The 21,772-nt window shown below is 45.3% G+C and overlaps 1 pseudogene; it reads left to right on the top strand.

The window, feature by feature from the left end:
* The first annotated feature begins 10,052 nt into the window (after positions 1-10,052).
* On the top strand, positions 10,053-10,170 carry LOC126199730 (5S ribosomal RNA; annotated as a pseudogene).
* The last annotated feature ends 11,602 nt before the right edge of the window (positions 10,171-21,772 follow it).

Below are 21,772 nucleotides of genomic sequence, written 5' to 3'. Positions count from 1 at the left end.
GAAAACATAGATAGCAGAGAAGCTATTCCATGGAGTAAATGGACGCTCCAAGGAATAATTGGGCTTGAAACTACTTTGCATTGATAATCGGTAAGATAAGAAGAGATATGTCGAGATATGTACTGAGTTATATAATTTATAAAATTTCTGAAAATATCGCGGAGAGACGGCTGCAAGAGTCATTACAACTGAACATCACATTCGGAGGGTATGCCACCTCTCACGCTTACTAAACGAATCCACGATGAGAGAGATTCTGTAGGCTATCACGTTCGCGGATACGTTACACCTCCTGTGGACTCTGTCAGTGAACCTCATTCTGCCTTTCGTACTTAGTTTTATTTGGCCGTTCTACAGTAAATGGCTTCGTAAGCATACATTAAGGTACTAGAGAGATGTGACTATTTCTGGGGGGTCGTTGGTAATGGTGCAGTCACACTAATGCAAGCTCATTTGCCTATCTGTATCACTAAACTTGTAACCCGATTAATTGTGCACAACGCCATTTGCGGGTTGCCTAACTAACGGCGTCCGGGGACAACAACAATTTGATTCCCGATATTCCATATGATTATTAATTAAGAGATATAATCTTATGTTTAAGTTTCAACGGTGTTACACTTAGAAACTTGAGGGAGCGTAACTCTAGACGCGCATAACATTACACTCATCCAGTAGTTTAGAATGTGAGCATTTAGCAACTTCCAACAAACTTTATACGTAATTTCAAATATGTACGAAAATTTGTCTTCTGAGAACCTCGATAAAATGATCACTTACTACATTTTCGCTGTTCATGCAGTAAAATTTCAACGTCAGACATTATATATTAATTTATTACTCCTTTATTACTAACTCTACGACGTTGCAGACGTTATCCAGATGTACCACTGAATATACCTGCAAAATTATATTATTATGTGACACATATTTGAGGAGATATGAGGTTATAAACTGTGATATCTAAATTTCGCTTAAAACGGAGCGGAAATTATCCAGACTAGACTCATCATACAGTGTTTGATAGTGAGACGGCTTCAGGACTTCCAACAAACTTTAAACATAATTTCAAATCTTTACTAAACTTTTTCTCGCTTACATTTCTACGTTAAATATTTAACACGTTAAATTACTTGTGAAGTAAACAGACGTTTGAAGCACTTTTAGACGTGACAATTCGATTGTTTAAAGAGTCGTAGATGGGGAGTTACTGATTTATGATCTTTACATTACGAGGGGTAGTCACAAAATTTTAATTATTATTTCGAAAAATGAAGTTAGGTAGATAATTTGTTTGTTTCAATTCCTGGTTCGCTTGAAATACAAGCGCCACAGTGCCGTGGCACGCTACTACGCGGGGGCGTTTAGTGAGTAGGCCAGTTCTAGTACACTACTGGCCATTACTGCACCACGAAGATGACGTGCTACAGACGCGAAACTTAACTGACAGGAAGAAGATGCTGTGATATGCAAATGATTAGCTTTTCAGAGCATTCACATAAGGTTGACGCCGGTGGCGACACCTACAACGTGCTGACACGAGGAAAGTTTCCAACCGATTTCTCATACACAAACAGCAGTTGACCGGCGTTTCCTGGTGAAACATTGTTGTGATGTCTCGTGTAAGGAGGAGAAATGCGAAACATCACGTTTCCGACTTTGATAAAGGTCGGATTGTAGCCTATCGCGATTGCGGTTTATCGTATCGCGACATTGCTGCTCGCGTTGGTCGAGATCCGATGACTGTTAGCAGAACATGGAATCGGTGGGTTCAGGAGGGTAATACGGAACGCCGTGCTGGATCCCAACGGTCTCGTATCAGTAGCAGTCGGGATGACAGGCGTCTTATCCGCATGGCTGTAACGGATCGTGCAGCCACGTCTCGATCCCTGAGTCAACAGATGGTGACGTTTGCAAGACAACAACCATCTGCACGAACAGGTCGACATTTGCAGCAGCATGGGCTATCAGCTCAGAGACCATGCCTGCGGTTACCCTTGACGCTGCATCACAGACAGGAGCGCCTGCGATGGTGTACTCAACGACGAACCTGGTTGCACGAATGGCAAAACGTCATTTTTTCGGATGAATCCAGGTTCTGTTTACAGCATCATGATGGTCGCATCAGTGTTTGGCGACATCGCGGTGAACGCACATTGGAAGCATGTATTCGTCATCGCTATACTGGCGTAACACCCGGCGTGATGGTATGGGGTGCCATTGGTTACACGTCTCGGTCACCTCTTGTTCGCATTGACGGCACTTTGAACAGTGGACGTTACATTTCAGATGTGTTACGACCCGTGGCTCTACCCTTCATTCGATCCCTGCGAATTCCTACATTTCAGCAGGATAATGCACGACCGCATGTTTCAGGTCCTGTACGGGCCTTTCTGGATACAGAAAATGTTTGACTGCTGCCCTGGCCAGCACATTCTCCAGATCTCTCACCAATTGAAAACGTCTGGTCAATGGTGGCCGAGCAACTGGCTCGTCACAATACGCCAGTCACTACTCTCGATGAACTGTGGTATCGTGTTGAAGCTGCATGGGCAGCTGTACCTGTACACGCCATCCAAGCTCTGTTTGAGTCGATGCCCAGGTGTATCAAGGCCGTTATTACGGCCAGATGTGGTTGTTCTGGGTACAGATTTCTCAGTATCTATGCACCCAAATTGCGTGAAAAATGTAGTCAGTTCTAGTATAATATATTTGTCCAATGAATACTCGTTTATCATCTGCATTTCTTCTTGGTGTAACAATTTTAATGGCCAGTTTTGGTACCAACTTTCAGAATTAGTTGTAGGCTTCAGCCCCTGTAGTTTCATGAAGTTCCGATATGTGGTGGCGCGATACGTTGCTTTCCAAATGGCGTTTGTAACTGGGGTGCGTTCCAAGCAGAGCTGTAATTGAGTTTGTTTTGGCGGAAAACAAGGAAAATCAGAGCATCGCAGATATTCATTGGCGCGTACAGAATGTCTACTGAGACCTGGCAGGAAATAAAAGTCGTTGGACCAGGCGTCCGTAATCATCGCAAAAGGTGACGCAAAACCTGTCTGATGTCCTGCGTGCCGGCCGGTAGCACGCAACTGTGGCACGTGCAATATTGGAAAGTTTTTACAGTCTCATTCAAGGTGATCGATGGACCATAGCGAAACACCTCGCTGCTGATTTGGACGTCTCTGTTGGTACGGACAACATACTCGACCACCAGATGGAGTACTCAAAGGAACGAGCTCATTGAATTCCTCGATGCCTAACAGAAGACCATAAGAGCAACGAAGGACAGTCTGTGTGTAATTGCTTGCGCGTTACGGGGTTGAAAGTGACAATTTTTTGCGAAACATCGTCACAGGCGATGAAACATTGATTCGTCACTTCTAACCGGAAGCAAACGGCAATTCATTGAGTGACGTCACACCACCTCTCCACCGAACAAAATGTTCAAAGCTGCACCCTCAGCTGTTAAAATCATGGAGACGGTCTTCTGGGAATCTGAAGAGGTTATTCTGTTTGATGTCCTCCATCATGGTGTAACGAATAACTAGGAAGTGTATTGTGGTACAACCAGGAAATTGAATAAACGACTTCAAAGTGTTCGTCGTCATAAAAACGCAAACAAACTTCATCTTCATGATAACACAAAGCCTCTGACAAGTCTGCGCGCCCGAGATGATCTCACAAAACTTCATTGGACTGTTCTCCCTCATGCACCCTACAGCCCGGATCTCGCACCTTCCGACTTCCATCTGTTTGGCCCAATGATGGATGCTCTCTGCCGAAAGTAGTACGAGGATGATGAGGATGTTACCGATACAGCACGTAGCTGGCTCCGAGCTCGACCCGTAGTGATGTACCACCTGGTTCAAAATGGTTCAAATGGCTCTGAGCACTATGGGACTCAACTGCTGTGGTCATCAGTCCCCTAGAACTTAGAACTACTTAAACCTAACTAACCTAAGGACATCACACACATCCATGCCCGAGGCAAGATTCGAACCTGCGACAGTAGCAGTCGCACGGTACCACCTGGTCATACCGGCCTCCCCAGTAAGGTGTTTCAAGGCCGTCATATTGAACGGAGGTTATGTTGAAAAATAGGGTTTTGCAGCCGAAAGAGTGGGGTATGATTTTGTGGATTGGAATGCTGAAGAAAACCAACCTGCTTAAAAAAATGATAATCACGTTACATTACTGGTAGAAGTGTCAAAACAAAATGGTACAGTGTCGATATCGTGGATTGTCGTGTGGTAGTTCGTCTCATCATCTGAAGGAGAGCGACGCTGCGACAAATAATACTGAGTAGAAACTTCCTGGCAGATTAAAACTGTGTGCCCGACCGAGACTACAACTCGGGACCTTTGCCTTTCGCTGGCAAGTGCTCTACCAACGCTTCCCAAGCACGACTCACGCCCCGTCCTCACAGCTTTACTTCTGCCAGTACCTCGTCTCCTACCTTCCAAACATAACAGAAGCTCTCCTGCGAACCATGCAGAACTAGCACTCCTGAAAGAAAGGATATTGCGGAGACATGGCTTAGTCACAGCCTGGGGAATGTTTCCAGAATGAGATTTTCACTCTGCAGCGGAGTGTGCGCTGATATGAAACTTCCTGGACGATTAAAACTGTGTGCCGGACCGAGACTCGAACTCGGGACCTTTGCCTTTCGTGGGCAAGTGCTCTACCAACTGAGCTACCCAAACACGACTCACGCCCCGTCCTCACAGCTTTACTTCTGCCAGTACCTCGTCTCCTACCTTCCAAACTTAACAGAAGCTCTCCTGCGAACCATGCAGAACTAGCACTCCTGAAAGAAAGGATATTGCGGAGACATGGCTTAGCCATAGCCTGGGCGATGATTCCAGAATGAGATTTTCACTCTGCAGCGGAGTGTGCGCTGATATGAAACTTCCTGGCAGATTAAAACTGTGTGCCGGACCGAGACTCGAATTCGGGACCTTTGCCTTTCGTGGGCAAGTGCTCTACCAACTGAGCTACCCAAACACGACTCACGCCCCGTCCTCACAGCTTTACTTCTGCCAGTACCTCGTCTCCTACCTTCCAAACTTAACAGAAGCTCTCCTGCGAACCCTGCAGAACTAGCACTCCTGAAAGATAGGAGCTGTGAGGACGGGGCGTGTTTCGTGCTTGGGTAGCTCAGTTGGTAGGGCACTTGCCCACGAAACGCAAAGTCCCGAGATCGAGTCTCGGTCCGGCACACAGTTTTAATCTGCCAGGAAGCTTCATATCAGCGCACACTCCGCTGCAGAGTGAAAATCTCATTCTGAATACTGAGTAAATGGAAGGGTTCAGCAACACCGCACCAACGTACTACATAGTGGTTAGGTGAGCGAAACATTTGTAATGAGGCCAAACTATAGAACGAAGAGCGATGTGGCAAGCCGTTCTCTTTGTGAAGAACTGAGACTCCCAAGAGGACCGGCCAATCACAGTGCAGGCAATAGCCTAACAAGTGAAAACTAGCTATGGATCAGTTTTCAACATCTTGCAAGACATTTTGACCGTGAAGCAGTTCGCCGACCGCTGGGTTCCGAGAGTTCCGTGACTGTCCGTGACTGTTCACATACAAAATACCAGGCGAACCGCGGCAGCACTGAAAATATAGCTGCTGTCTCAGGCTAATCTGGGTGCCTTCTTTCATCACGTACTCACTGTGAACGAGAGCTTTTTGCATCGCTACGATCGCCCGTCAACGGAGCAAAACAGCCAGTTGGAAACATATGGATTCACCAACGCTGTAAAAGACTAAGATATGACCAACATCGGGAAACTAGATGATGAGAGTCTGTAGGAACTGAAGTGGTGCAGCACTAATAGATTATGTTCGTAAGGGGCAGACCGTCAGAGGAGCAAAATACCGACATCGCCTTACGCTTTGATGGGAAGCTATCATGACGAAACATCGCAGGAAGCTGTCAAAGGGTGTGTTTTTGTTTCTCGACAACGCCGCAGCTCATTTTCCACAGGAGACATGCTTCTTAGCGATATCCTATTTTTGCTTCACTTTGTAATGACACAGTAAATTCTAGGCAACAATCCACATTTAAAATACAATGACGGAAAAAATCGTAACATCAGGAAGTTGTGCGACATAAACGAAAATTGGTATATGTGTGTCTACATCTGAAAGGTGACGTCTGTTAACAATTTCAAGCCACTCGCATCAGAGCAGCGCCAGCAGAGCCACTGTGAGGTTGTAAATCAGGTTTGCTTTACATACACTCTGTAATGGTCGTGAGCGTTGCTTTGAGTTTGGACATAGTGACCTGATGTTAGCCAGCACCTCACTGGGTTTGAACGAGGTAGTGTAATAGAGCTACAAGGAGCTGGATCTTCTTTCTGCGATATTGCACAGAGCCTTGGCAGGAATGTAACCACTTTACATGATTGCTAGCAGCTGTGGTCACCAGAATGTACGATCGGGAGTATTGTTCTGGCACAACGTATTACATCTGCAGCAGCAATTTGAGCACCAGTCAGAGAAGAAATTATCAAAAATCGGTTATTTCAAGGACAACTCTGAGCTAGACGCTCTGTAGCTTGCATTCCACTGACCCAAACCGTGGTCAACTGCGACTTCTGTGGAGACAAACGAGAGCCCGTTGGGGAGCAGGATGTAGGTGTGTTGTGCTTTCTGATGGAGGCTGGTTCTGCCTCAGCGCCAGTGATGGCCCTGTGCCTTTTGCAAGGAGACCAGTTGAGGTCATGCAAAACACCGTTTCTAGACACTTTGGATCTACACCTGGAGTTCTGGTCTGGGGTGAGATGTTGTATGACACCACCAGCAGTCTCTTGGTTATCCAACGCACCCTGACTGCAAATCTGTACGTCAGTCTAGCGATTCGACCTGTTGTGCTGCCAATCATGAACAACAGTCGCGGGGGTGTTTTCAAACAGGATAACGCTCGCCCATATACCGCTGTTGTAACCCAACATAGTCTACAGAGTGTCGACATGTTGCCTAGGCCTACGTGGTCATCAAATCTGTCTCCAGTCGAGCACGTAGGGGACATCATCAACTTCCGACAACGCCAGCGCCATCCAGAAACAGCATTAACCGTCGCTGTATTGATTGAACAAGGGCAATAGGCATGGAACTCTATCCCACAATTTGACATCCGGCACCTACACAACGTAATTCTTGCACGTTCGCTTCTATTCAACATTCTCGCGATTACACTGATTATTATGGCACTAGCTTTTCACATTTACAATGGCCTATCTCACACTTAAATTAACCTGTGATCTTGCAGTGTTAAACATGTTACCTAGACAACCGTAGTCTCGAAATTTCATCACTATACATTAATTATTTTCCGGTATTGCGATCTTTTTTCCGTCAGAGCATACACTCACATTCCACAGAGTAATACATAAACTTTTCTTCGTACTATCATCCACCAAATTTTAAATATGTTGTCTGAAGTAATTCAATATATACCTCTGTTGTAAACCTTACAGTATAGCTAGTTAGTAACGCAGGACAGTTCGTGTAGATGTTTTCATCTTTTTTATGAGGGATGCTGCAATTGCAAGTTTTATTATTTTTGTGGTGCGTTTTATATAAAGTTAAACAATGATGAAACAGTAGAGTGTGTTAATGAGCAAAACAGCTGGATTTTTTCTTTGAGCATACCTTTTGATAACCTATATCGAGAGAAAATATAAGTAGTATCTACTTTGAACTGCTATTTAACACGGAAGTTCGCTACATTTTACTCCACCTAATTTTCTGGTAATATTACTACAACCTATGAAAGTCAATTAATAGTCCCTTATTCACTGAACAGTATCTTCCGCTGTAGTAACAGTGCTACCTCTGTGTGGCTAGTAAATAGACGGAATGCATGTGTGCATGGATGTGTAGTTATTATTAGGCATGTGATTATACATTACCGGAAAAAAATTAATAAATCTGGAAAGACGAAGCCGATTTGCATCCGATAACGATAGATACTGCCTACAGGAAAATTAAAGAGACCTTTGGAGAGAAGAGAACCACTTGTATGAATATCAAGAGCTCAGATGGCAACCCAGTTCTAAGCAAAGAAGGGAAGGCAGAAAGGTGGAAGGAGTATATAGAGGGTCTATACAGGGGCGATGTTCTTGAGGACAATATTATGGAAATGGAAGAGGATGTAGATGAAGACGAAATGGGAGATAAGATACTGCGTGAAGTGTTTGACAGAGCACTGAAAGACCTGAGTTGAAACAAGGCCCCGGGAGTAGACAACATTCCATTAGAACTACTGATGGCCTTTGGAGAGCCAGTCATGACAAAACTCTGGTGAGCAAGATGTATGAGACAGGCGAAATATCCTCAGACTTCAAGAAGAATATAATAATCCAATCCCAAAGAAAGCAGGTGTTGACAGATGTGAAAATTACCGAACTATCAGTTTAATAAGTCACAGCTGCAAAATACTAACGCGAATTCTTTGCAGACGAATGGAAAAACTGGTAGAAGCGGACCTCGGGGAAGATCAGTTTGGATTCCGTAGAAATGTTGGAACACGTGAGGCAATACTAACCTTACGACTTATCTTAGAAGAAAGATTAAGGAAAGGCAAACCTACGTTTCTAGCATTTGTAGACTTAGAGAAAGCTTTTGACAATGTTAATTGGAATACTCTCTTTCAAATTCTAAAGGTGGCAGGGGTAAAATACAGGGAGCGAAAGGCTATTTACAATTTGTACAGAAACCAGATGGCAGTTATAAGAGTCGAGGGGCATGAAAGGGAAGCAGTGGTTGGGAAAGGAGTGAGACAGGGTTGTAGCCTATCCCCGATGTTATTCAATCTGTATATTGAGCAAGCAGTAAAGGAAACAAAAGAAAAATTCAGAGTAGGTATTAAAATCCATGGAGAAGAAATAAAAACTTTGAGGTTCGCCGATGACATTGTAATTCTGTCAGAGACAGCAAAGGACTTGGAAGAGCAGTTGAACGGAATGGACAGTGTCTTGAAAGGAGGATATAAGATGAACATCAACAAAAGCAAAACGAGGATAATGGAATGTAGTCAAATTAAATCTGGTGATGCTGAGGGAATTAGATTAGGAAATGAGACACTTAAAGAAGTAAAGGAGTTTTGCTATTTAGGGAGTAAAATAACTGATGACGGTCGAAGTAGAGAGGATATAAAATGTAGACTGGCAATGGCAAGGAAATCGTTTCTGAAGAAGAGAAATTTGTTAACATCGAGTATAGATTTAAGTGTCAGGAAGTCGTTTCTGAAAGTATTTGTTTGGAGTGTAGCCATGTATGGAAGTGAAACATGGACGATAACTAGTTTGGACAAGAAGAGAATAGAAGCTTTCGAAATGTGGTGCTACAGAAGAATGCTGAAGATAAGGTGTGTAGATCACGTAACTAATGAGGAGGTATTGAGTAAGATTGGGGAGAAGAGAAGTTTGTGGCACAACTTGACTAGAAGGAGGGATCGGTTGGTAGGACATGTTTTGAGGCACCAAGGGATCACAAATTTAGCATTGGAGGGCAGCGTGGAGAGTAAAAATCGTAGAGGGAGACCAAGAGATGAATACACTAAGCAGATTCAGAAGGATGTTGGCTGCAGTAGGTACTGGGAGATGAAGAAGCTTGCACAGGATAGAGTAGCATGGAGAGCTGCATCAAACCAGTCTCAGGACTGAAGACCACAACAATAACAACGACGTATGCAACCTGGGTGATTGTAAATGTACCGATAATTGTTTTATTGTCCGCCAACAAATAGCATAGTGTTATAGCTATCATAGCGCCATTGTGTCTAGCTATTAATAGGGAATGCTCACAGCCAGAAGGCTCAGTGTAGTGGAGATGTCTGCAGCAAGCAGGCGACCACACAATGGGGGTGCACTCATGCTTTCTACAGGCAACTGAGCGCGTTTGAAAGCCTCAGATTGTGACCTTCTGAATGGGAGGAAGTTCCTTTCGGAGAACTGCCACACAAGTTGGAAGTTCTGCGTCAGTTTTGAAACGATGCTGGTGTCAGTGGTCGCGTAAACATTCGCACACCTGTAGATGAGGTTCTGGCAACGGCCTTGCCGCAGTGGATACACCGGTTCCCGTGAGATCATCGAAGCTAAGCGCTGTCGGGCGTGGTCGGCACTTGGATGGGTGACCATCCGGGCCGCCATGTGCTGTTGCCATTTTTCGGGTTACACTCAGCCTCGTGATGCAAATTGAAGGGCTACCCGACCGAATATTAGCGACTTCGGTCAAGAATACCGTCATAACGACTGGGAGAGCGGTGTGGTGACCCCGCGCCCCTCCTATCAGCATCCTCCACTAAGGATGGTCCCGGTAGGCCACTCGTGGCCTGAAGGAGTGAGTGTAGGTGAGGTGCTGGACGTCGTAGCATGCACGGATGCTCGCCAGCATCATCGTATTGCTAACTGTAGTAGAACTGCTACAGCACAGATAAGAGGGCTTGTTAGCGCAGACCTGTCAAGCCGAACAGTTGCGAACCGGTTTTTAGCGGTGGGACTACGGGCACGCACGACTCTAGCCTCACTCACGGCACAGCACAGACGCGCACGGCTCGAGAGGATCACCTTTAAGATGGAACGGCACGCCGTGGTCTTCAGCAATGACAACAGGTTCTACATCCACATTTATACTCCGCAAGACACCCAACGGTGTGTGGCGGAGGGCACTTTACGTGCCACAGATATTACCTCCCTTTCCTGTTCCAATCGCGTATGGTTCGCGGGAAGCACGACTGCCGGAAAGCCTCAGTGCGCGCTCGAATCTCTCTAATTTTACATTCGTCATCTCCTCGGGAGGTATAAGTAGGGGGAAGCAATATATTCGATACCTCATTCAGAAACGCACCCTCTAGAAACCTGGACAGCAAGCTACACCGCGATGCAGAACGCCTCTCTTGCAGAGTCTGCCACTTGAGTTTGCTAAACATCTCCGTAACGCTATCACACTTCCCAAATAACCCTGGGACGAAACGCGCCGCTCCTCTTTGGATCTTGCCTATCTCCTCCGTCAACCCGATCTGGTACGGATCCCACACTGATGAGCAATACTCAAGTATAGGTCAAACGAGTGTTTTGTAATCCACCTCCCTTGTTGATGGACTACATTTTCTAAGGACTCTCCCAATGAATATCAACCTGGCACAAGCCTTACCAACAATTAATTTTATATGATCATTCCACTTCAAATGGTTCCGTACACATACTCCCAGATATTTTACAGAAGTAACTGCTACCAGTGTTTGTTCCGCTATCATATAATCATACAATAAAGGAGCCTTCTTCCTATGTATTCGCAATACATTACATTTGTCTATGTTAAGGGTCAGTTGCCACTCCCTGCAGCAAGTGCCTATCGTCTGCAGATCTTCCTGCATTTCGCTGCAATTTTCTAATGCTGCAACTTCTCTGTATACTACAGCATCATCCGCGAAAAGCCGCATGGAACTTCCGACACTATCTACTAGGTCATTTATATATACTGTGAAAAGCAATGGTCCCATAACACTCCCATATGGCACGCCAGAGGTTACTTTAACGTCTGTAGACGTCTCTCCATTGAGAACAACATGCTGTCTTCTGTTTGCTAAAAACTTTTCAATCCAGCCACACAGCTGGTCTGATATTCCTAGGCTCTTACTTTGTTTATCAGGCGACAGTGCGGAACTGTATCGAACCCTTCCGGAAGTCAAGGAAAAGAGCATCTACCTGGGAGCCTGTATCTAATATTTTCTGGGTCTCATGAAGAACTAAAGCGAGTAGGGTCTCACACGATCGCTGTTTCCGGAATCCATGTTGATTCCTACAGAGTAGATTCTGGGTTTCCAGAAACGACATGATACTCGAGCAAAAAACATGTTCTAAAATTCTACAACAGATCGACAATAGAGATATAGATCTACAGTTTTGCGCATCTGCTCGACGACCCTTCTTGAAAACTTGGCCTACCTGTGCTCTTTTCCAATCATTTGGATCCTTACGTTCCTCTAGAGACTTGCGGTACACGGCTGTTAGAAGGGGGGCAAGTTCTATCGCGTCCTCTGTGTAGAATCGAATTGGTATCCCGTCAAGTCCAGTGGACTTTCCTCTGTTGAGTGATTTCAGTTGTTTTTCTATTCCTTGGACACTTATTTCGATGTCAGCCATTTTTTCGTTCGTGCGAGGATTTAGAGAAGGAACTGCAGTGCGGTCTTCCTCTGTGAAACAGCTTTGGAAAAAGGTGTTTAGTATTTCAACTTTATGCGTGTCGTCCTCTGTTTCAGTGCCATCATCATCCCGGAGTGTCTGGATATGCTGTTTCGAGCCTGTTACTGATTTAACGTAAGACCATAACTTCCTAGGATTTTCTGTCACGTCGGTACATAGAATTTTACTTTCTAATTCACTGAACGCTTCACGCATAGCCCTCCTTACGCTAACTTTGACATCGTTTAGCTTCTGTTTGTCTGAGAGGTTTTGGCTGCGTTTAAACTTGGAGTGAAGCTCTCTTTGCTTTCGCAGTAGTTTCCTAACATTGTTATTGAACCACGGTGGGTTTTTCCCGTCCCTCACAGTTTTACTTGGCACGTACCTGTCTAAAACGCATTTTACGATTGCCTTGAACTTTTTCCATAAACACAAAACATTGTCAGTGTCGGAACAGAAATTTTCGTTTTGATCTGTTAGGTAGTCTGAAATCTGCCTTCTATTACTCTTGCTAAACAGATAAACCTTCATCCCTTTCTTTATATTCCTACTACTTCCATATTCAGAGATGCTGCAACGGCCTTATGATCACTGATTCCCTTTTCTGCGCTCACAGAGTCGAAAAGTTCGGGTCTGTTTGTTATCAATAGGTCCAAGATGTTATCTCCACGAGTCGGTTCTCTGTTTAATTGCTCGAGGTAATTTTCGGATAGTGCACTCAGTATAATGTCACTCGATGCTCTGTCCCTTACCACCCGTCCTAAACATCTGAGTGTCCCTGTCTATATCTGGTAAATTGAAATCTTCACCTAAGACTATAACATGCTGAGAAAATTTATGTGAAATGTATACCAGATTTTCTCTCAGTTGTTCTACCACTAATGCTGCTGAGTCGGGAGGTCGGTAAAAGCAGCCAATTATTAACCTAGCTCGGTTGCTGAGTGTAACCTCCATACATAATAATTCACAGGAACTATCCACTTCTACTTCACTACAGGATAAACTACTACTAACAGCGACAAACACGCCACCAACGGTTGCATGCAATCTATCCTTTCTAAACACCGTCTGTGCCTTTGTAAAAATTTTGGCAGAATTTATTTCTGGCTACAGCCAGCTTTCCGTACGTATAACGATTTCAGCTTCGGTGCTTTCTATCAGTACTTGAAGTTCCGGTACTTTACCAACGCAGCTTCGACAGTTTACAATTACACTACCGATTGCTGCTTGGTCCCCGCATGTCCTGACTTTGCCCCGCATCCTTTGAGGCTGTTGCCCTTTCTGTTCCTGCCCGAGCCCATCTAACATAAAAAACCGCCCAGTCCACGCCACACAACCCCTGCTACCCATGTAGCCGCCTGCTGCGTGTAGTGGACTGACCTATCCAGCGGAACCCGAAACCCTACCACCTGATGGCGCAAGTCGAGGAATCTGCAGCCCACACGGTCGCAGAACCGTCTCAGCCTCTGATTCAGACCCTCCACTCGGCTCTGTACCAAAGGTCCGCAGTCCTGTCGACGATGCTGCAGATGGTGAGCTCTGCTTTCATCCCGCTAGCGAGACTGGCAGTTTTCACCAAATCAGATAGCCGCCGGAAGCCAGAGAGGATTTCCTCCGATCCATAGCGACACACATTAATGGTGCCGACATGAGCGACCACCTGCAGACGGGTGCACCATGTACCCTTTATGGCATCCGGAAGGACCCTTTCCACATCTGGAATGATTCCCCCCGGTATGCACACGAAGTGCACATTGGTTTTCTTCCCCTCTCTTGCTGCCATATCCCTAAGGGGCCCCATTACGCGCCTGACGTTGGAGCTCCCAACTACCAGTAAGCCCACCCTCTGTGACCGCCTGGATCTTGCAGACTGAGGGGCAACGTCTGGAACAGGACAAGCAGCCATGTCCGGCCGAAGATCAGTATGAGCCAGAGACAGAGCCTGAAACCGGTTCGTCAGACAAACTGGAGAGGCCTTCCGTTCAGCCCTCCGGAATGTCTTTCGCCCCCTGCCACACCTCGAGACGACCTCCCACTCGACCACAGGTGAGGGGTCAGCCTCAATGTGGGCAATATCCCGGGCAGCCACAGCTGTAGTCCGATCGCGGGATGTGTGGGACGAGCTGGCCGTCCCCGACAAACCCCCATCCGGACCTCCACCGTGATGCCCATTGGCAACAGCCTCAAGCTGTGTGACCGAAGCCAACACTGCCTGAAGCTGGGAGCGAAGGGATGCCAACTCAGCCCGCATCCCGCATCCAAACACAGCAGTCGCAGTCCCTATACATGCCAAATACTGTTGTGCAAAGAATGTCTGAACCAATCTACAGAGAGCACGAACAATTCGACACAAAATTTAAACGGTTATTAAAATACAAGATTGCCTACTAAATGCAGTAATGCTGCTACTTGCGCACTGCTGACACACTGCTCGGCGGCGGAAGGAGACTACGCGATTTTACACTATTCAGGTACTAAAACGCGATGCTACAACTCTCAAATACTATAATACGCCCGAAATTTATGAATTAAACAATGCAAGTACCCAAAAACACGCAATGAAATTAAGAATTAAACTATGTAACAAAAAAGTGAGCTATGAGCATACGACTTGCTGCTGGCAGCTGCTTATCCAACAGCGGCAGGGAGCACACTGGCTGTGACCAACCGACACTGGCCGTTCAAAACACGTTCTGCCTGCACGTGAGTGATGGTAGTCTGCGAGAACAGAATAGAGTACATTCACCTAAGACAGACTGGCCCCTCCCCATTCTCTGTGATCTGGGGTGCAGTAAGTTACAATTCTCACTCACCTTTCGTGTTTCTGGAGGGGACACTAACCATCGCTTGGTACGTGCAGAATGTTGTTAGACCCATTATTTTGCCGTTCTTGCTACAGGAAGGTGATGTGTTGTTTTAGAGGGAAATGCTCGCCTAAACACCGCCTGTGAACTCAACGTGCTCTCCAAGACCTGCAGCGACTATCCTGGCCAGCACAGTCTCCGAAACTGTCTCCAATCGGGCATGTGTGAGATACGATCGGACGAGAAGTGACTCGTGCGATTCGTCATCCAACAACTGTTACAGAACCGCGTGAATGCGGCGAGCAGGCGATCGACTGGGTACCAGAGTCAGCGCCTGCATTTCCACCCTTGGAGTCTGTACCACGTAGCGATTTGCGTGTTAAGTCTGGGTCGGTTCTTGATACCTCAGAACTGCTTGTGCTATTGATCTGTAAAAGTAATTATTTCATGTACTCCATATCCACTGTTGCAACAATAAATCTTGAGTGAACTGGAATCTCCAAAAGGGTGTACAAATTTTTTTTCTGACTGTACACTCCGTCATGCTATTACCCTTTGTGGTAGGTAAATGTGTCATGGGTATTGCCTGCGCCAGCCTTCTATTTATCGTGTCAAGAAGACTCAGTATTTCTCCTTTTTAAAATTCTGATTTCAAAAATCTGTCACAAAAATCCAAAAAAGCATCAGAAAGTAAAGCCTTACATTAGCCACCTATGCAGTTAACAAAACCGACGTCAGAAAGCAGCAGAAAATATGCCTCACTTCCTTTTTTAGGGAGCATATCCCACAAAATAAGTAATCTGTTTAAAAACACAAACATAAATATAAGCTTCGAAACAAATCATAAATGTCAACAGCTAGCCATTCATAGCTTAAGGAACAAGAACTTCCAATACAAAAGATCTGCCGGTACATATACACTACTGGCCATTAAAATTGCTACACCACGAAGATGACGTGCTACAGACGCGAAATTTAACCGACAGGAAGAAGAAGCTGTGATATGCAAATGATTAGCTTTTCAGAGCATTCACACAACGTTGGCGCCGGTGGCGACACCTACAACGTGCTGACATGAGGAAAGTTTCCAACCGATTTCTCATACACAAACAGCAGTTCACCGGCGTTGCCTCGTGAAACGTTGTTGTGATGCCTCGTGCAAGGAGGAGAAATGCGTACCATCACGTTTCCGACTTTGATAAAGGTCGGATTGTAGCCTATCGCGATTGCGGTTTATCGCATCGCGACATTGCCGCTCGCGTTGGTTGAGACCCACTGAGTGTTAGCAGAATAAGGAATCGGTGGGTTCAGGAGGTTAATACGGAACGCCGTGCTGGATCCCAACGGCCTCGTATCACTAGAAGTAGAGATGACAGGCATCTTATCCGCATGGCTGTAACGGATCATGCAGCCACGTCTCGATCCCTGAGTCAACAGATGGAGACGTTTGGAAGACAACAACCATCTGCACGAACAGTTCGACGACGTTTGCAGCAGTATGGACTATCAGCTCGTAGACCATGGCTGCGGTTACCCTTGATGCTGCGTCACAGACAGGAGCGCCTGCGATGGTGTTCAAAAATGGTTCAAATGGCTCTGAGCACTATGGGACTCAACATCTTAGGTCATAAGTCCCCTAGAACTTAGAACTACTTAAACCTAACTAACCTAAGGACATCACACACACCCATGCCCGAGGCAGGATTCGAACCTGCGACCGTAGCAGTCCCGCGGTTCCGGACTGCAGCGCCAGAACCGCTAGACCACCGCGGCCGGCTGCGATGGTGTACTCAACTACGAACCTGGGTGCACGAATCGCAAAACGTCATTTTTTCGGATGAATCGAGGTTCTGTTTAATCATGGTGGTCACATCCGTGTTTGGCGACATCGCGGTGAACGCACATTGGAAGTATGTTTTCGTCATTGCCATACTGGAGTATTACCCGGCCTGATGTTATGGGGTGCCATTGCTTACACGTTTCGGTCACCTCTTGTTTGCACTGACGGCACTTTGAACAGTGGACGTTACATTTCAGATGTGTTACGACCCGTGGCTCTACCCTCCATTCGATCCCTGCGAAACCCTACATTTCAGCAGGACAATGCACGACCGCATGTTGCCGGACCTGTACGGGCGTTTCTGGACACAGAAAATATTCGACTGCTGCCCTGGACAGCACATTCTCCGGATCTCTCACCAATTGAAAACGTCTGGTCAATGGTGGCTGAGCAACTGGCTCGTCACAATACGCCAGTCACTACTCTTGATGAACTGTGGTATCGTGTTGAAGCTGCATGGGCAGCTGCACCTTTACACTCCATGCAAGCTCTGTTTGACTCAATGCCCAGGCGTATCAAGGCCATTATTACGGCCAGAGGTGGTTGTTCTGGGTACTGATTTCTCAGGATCTATGTACCCAAAATGCGTGAAAATGTAATCGCATGACAGTTCTAGTATAATATATTTGTCCAATGAATGCCCGTTTATCATCTGCATTTCTTCTTGGTGTTTCAGTTTTAATGGCCAGTAGTGTAAACTCAGGACGCCGGAGTTATGGAAACATAAACTTAGTTGCCAAAATTGCCCTCCTTCTATATAGGAGAGATTCCAGAATGAGATTTTCACTCTGCAGCGGAGTGTGCGCTGATGTGAAATTTCCTGGCTAGTTAAAACTGTATGCTGGACCGAGACTCGAACTCGGGACTTTTGCCTTTCGCGTGGAAGTGCTCTACCATCTGAGCAACCAAAGCGTGGCTCACGCCCCGTCCTGACAGCTTCATTTCTGCCAGTACCTTGTCTCCTACCTTCCAAACTTTACAGAAGCTCTTCTGCGAACCTTGCAGAACTAGGACTCCTGAAAGAAAGGATATTGCAGAGACATGGCTTAGCCACAGTCTGGGGGATGTTTCCAGAATGAGATTTTCACTCTGCAGTGGAGTGTGTGTTGATGTGAAACTGTGTGCCGGACCGAGACCAGAACTCGGAACTTTTGCCTTTCGCAGGCAAGTGCTCTACGATCTGAGCAACCCAAGCATGACTCACGCCCCGTCCTCATAGCTTCATTTCTGCCAGTACCTTGTCACCTACCTTCCAAACTTTACACAAGCTCTCCTGCGTACCTGCTTTCACATAAGTGAATACTACTCGTTTTGACAACAACGTGCAGCCAGTACTCCAATAAAAGCGCTACACTAAAATGTACCAGCAAGTTAAGTCACACATTAACACAATTGTTAAATTCATTTAAAATTTCTGCTAGTGTTCATATGTTAATATAATTTCTACTGTCATAATATTTATGTGTTTCTCACCAATTACGTTTTATCACAATATTTACATAATATCATTTAAGTAACATTTCCTAACACACTGGTTACTATATCTGTTGACTTTATTTCTAATTAATGCTCCCTAAATGTTTATAAGGTAGCGTTTATTCTTTGTAAATTTTTAGACTCTAAAGTAAACGTATATATTTTAATATTTCTGAGAGTGATTTTCTTTGGCACTACTGTATTTGTGATAGTGACATCTTTGCATATGTATTCTACGTGCCAAAAACTTTTGGGAATACTAAATAATGGAGTATAGCCTGTCGGCTTTGACCAATGACGTCATAAGCTACCATACATGATGCATTGCAACGATTTAAAACATAGAAGAATGTTGAAAAACAAACGACTGTAGTATAGAGAAACCAGATCGTGGCCAAATATAATGTACATCCATATTTCGAAAGTAATGTTCGTGTGTCACTTTTTTCAAATTAGAAAAGCCTAGTATTCTTTGACCTATTAGGACAACTGAAGGATAGGACACTAGTGGCAGCGAAAGCAGAAAATGTGACGTACCTAACACTGGCGTGGAGTACCTCAGTTAACATGTATACAAATTTTACGTATGTCGGTTTTTTCGCCTTCACTAGTACTAGCATCAACTGAAGAATAGGACACTAGTACTAGTGAGGGCGGCGAAAGAGACAAATGTTAAATTTGTAACCTGTACGTCAGGTCACCGATACAGTGCAACTGAAGGATAGAATACTGGTAATTGCGAAGGCGAAAGAAGCGACAAACATAAAATATCTATCCTGTATGTCAGTTGCTGTGTAAGGGAGTAACAAGGCAAAGTATGTGTCACCCCGCTATGCATTATTGCCAAATTTATTCAAGATGTCGAATCCAACATGGCGGCCATAGATGTGGCAACATCCCCTCACCTCCACCCTCAAATCCTCCTTCCCCTCCCCTCCCTTCCCCTCCCACATCTGGAAACTAGCAGAAAAGAGACTCACACTGTGCTGGGCTACCGAATAGGATCGACATAAGTATGCATTGTTTATTTAAACAATTGGAGTTGTTATTGACAGTAGCACCATCTGGTGTGTTCACCATGAGATCTGGAGTCCAACTGACATAGCTCGCAACACTGCCACCAGAGGGCACTATAGGCCTTCCCCATCTCCCATCCCATGACGTAATCCAAGATGGCGCTCTGGGGGAAAATGGCAGGAAGAGGACTCAATCTGTGTCTAAATGCTGGACTCGGAATACGGATGTAATTGTTTAGTGTGTTCAATGGATGAGATGTACGTGCTGAAGGAGTTCAATTGGTACATTAGCAGTAATCGTGCACCTGACGACTGTGTTGATAGCAGTGATAGTTGGTGAAGATGAATCTGCTTCATTAAATAATGAATATGCAGCAGGATAGAGCTAAGATACACTTTGCAATCATACTGATAACTGTGTGTGCTGTAACTGCAGATCATTCGACACAAGTCAAGTCAGTCTTCCGAAGAGCCGAAGAGCAAGAGGCAAGACGTTCAACCCACAGTATCTGCACCTCACTGGAAGAGAGGCAGTGCGCTAAGAGTCTCCGTGCTGGCTTACGACACGGCCTCGCCGTAGCCGCTGGAGCAGCCGCGGACTTCCTGTCGCGGTCTTCCTCCTCCTCCGCGTCCCGGGCGCATGGATACACTTAGTTCTTGAACAAAAACTGCTTCGGGAGTTATTACATCTATTGCTGCGAAATATTGTCACATAAATAACTTGAAGATGTTACAGGGGCAAAATGTACTACTGCACAAAAAGAGAGCTTTGCAGATGACGTGAGAATGTTTAGACAATTGCACGCTTTGTTCCGAGAAATACCACCACCGTCACACCTGTACACGGATTCTAAAAGGATAATGACCACTTGTGAAACCATCCCAGAGACAAAAAATGGTTCAAATGGCTCTGAGCACTATGGGACTTAACATCTGTGGTCGTCAGGCCCCTAGAACTTAGAACTAATTAAACCTAACTAACCTAAGGACATCACAAACATCCACGCCAGAGGCAGGATTCGATCCTGCTACCGTATCGGTCGTGCGGTTCCAGACTGAAGCGCCTAGAACCGCTCGGCCACCCCGGCCGGCCATCCCAGAGACGCTTCTCGCGCTTTTGTGGGAACTACCCCTATCTTGAGCACAGGCTACTTCAGGAGTTACTAAATCCAACTCAATACATCTCTAAATAAACTTTCAAAAAAGATCGCTACACAGTAGTTTGCTTCAGTTTTGCAGTGTATACCACCAAACTAGAACATGGATTCTAAAAACAGTTCACAGCACACTTGTGAAATCTCCCTGAGACACTTCACACGCTTTTGTGGGAAACAAATCCCAAAACCGATATCAGCTGCAATATCTGATTTTACATCCGAAAACGACAATTTTCGGCAGTTGAAATAAATATCTCGATAACTCTAAACAAGACGCTCAAAACTTTTTGAGTTTTGGCTGCTTGTCTGAAGGCATTACCACAGAGAGATAGAAAAATTTCAGTCCTAGAGCTGCTGTGGAGTTCATCACACGGCGAGTGGGCCTAGTTTTATATCTGCAGCTCTTGCTGGAGTCACATACTGGTGTCGAAGCACAACCAGGAAAATCAGAACAATTCGAAGCACTATCCTACAGACGAGAAAAATGGCTAGAAGTTTTGGTAAATTTTCGGTGTCGTACAGCTGCTGATCTCGAAATTCTCTAAATCCACAATGGCGGATGAGAGACAGCATCCCGCCAGAGGTGTATGGTCTGCCTGAACATGTCTCTGAACCCTCGAACAAACAAGACATCACGCTTTTTTCAGGGGTCAGAGAACTTTTCGTAGATACATTTCGCCCACCATTTTTGAATCAGTCTGTAGAGGCTGCTATGCCCCGCACAAAGGATGTCTTGTGAATGGAGCATTTTGATTGGCTCTTACTAAATTTAACCGCCAAACTGCTGCTGCTGACAGTGTGGGGCTGCTGTCCGCCATTTTCTGCAGACGAGACTTTCAGCGCAAAACTATTTTGTACAGATCGAAAACAGAACATATAGCTGTCATACTGCACTGACAGTCAAACAATGCAAAATTTATCTACACATGATGAAATACAGAAACTATCGCCAAACACACTTCCTCAATTATGCTGCTCTGGTACTGTCGAGGAAAGCTTGAATGTTTCGGTGTGAAACCCATCAAACTGCTGCTGATGCAGATGTGGGAGCACAGCCATTTATTTTCTATAGTCAGACAAATCACTAGACTTTCAGTGACAACACTGTTTTGTACAGATCGAAAGAAAAAAACGTACAGTAGTCATATTGCACTGACAGTTAAACCCTGCAGAAGTGGTCTATGGATCATGAAATTCAGAAACTACTGCCAAAACCACCTCCTCAATTACACTGTTCTGCCACTGTCGAGGAAAGCTTGAATTTTTCAAATGAAATCCTCCAACTGG

The sequence above is a fragment of the Schistocerca nitens genome, chromosome 8, assembly GCF_023898315.1.
Source record: "Schistocerca nitens isolate TAMUIC-IGC-003100 chromosome 8, iqSchNite1.1, whole genome shotgun sequence".
NCBI lineage: Eukaryota > Metazoa > Arthropoda > Insecta > Orthoptera > Acrididae > Schistocerca > Schistocerca nitens.
The sequence above is the reverse complement of the archived record's forward strand: the minus strand, read 5'-3'. Positions and strand labels throughout refer to the sequence as shown.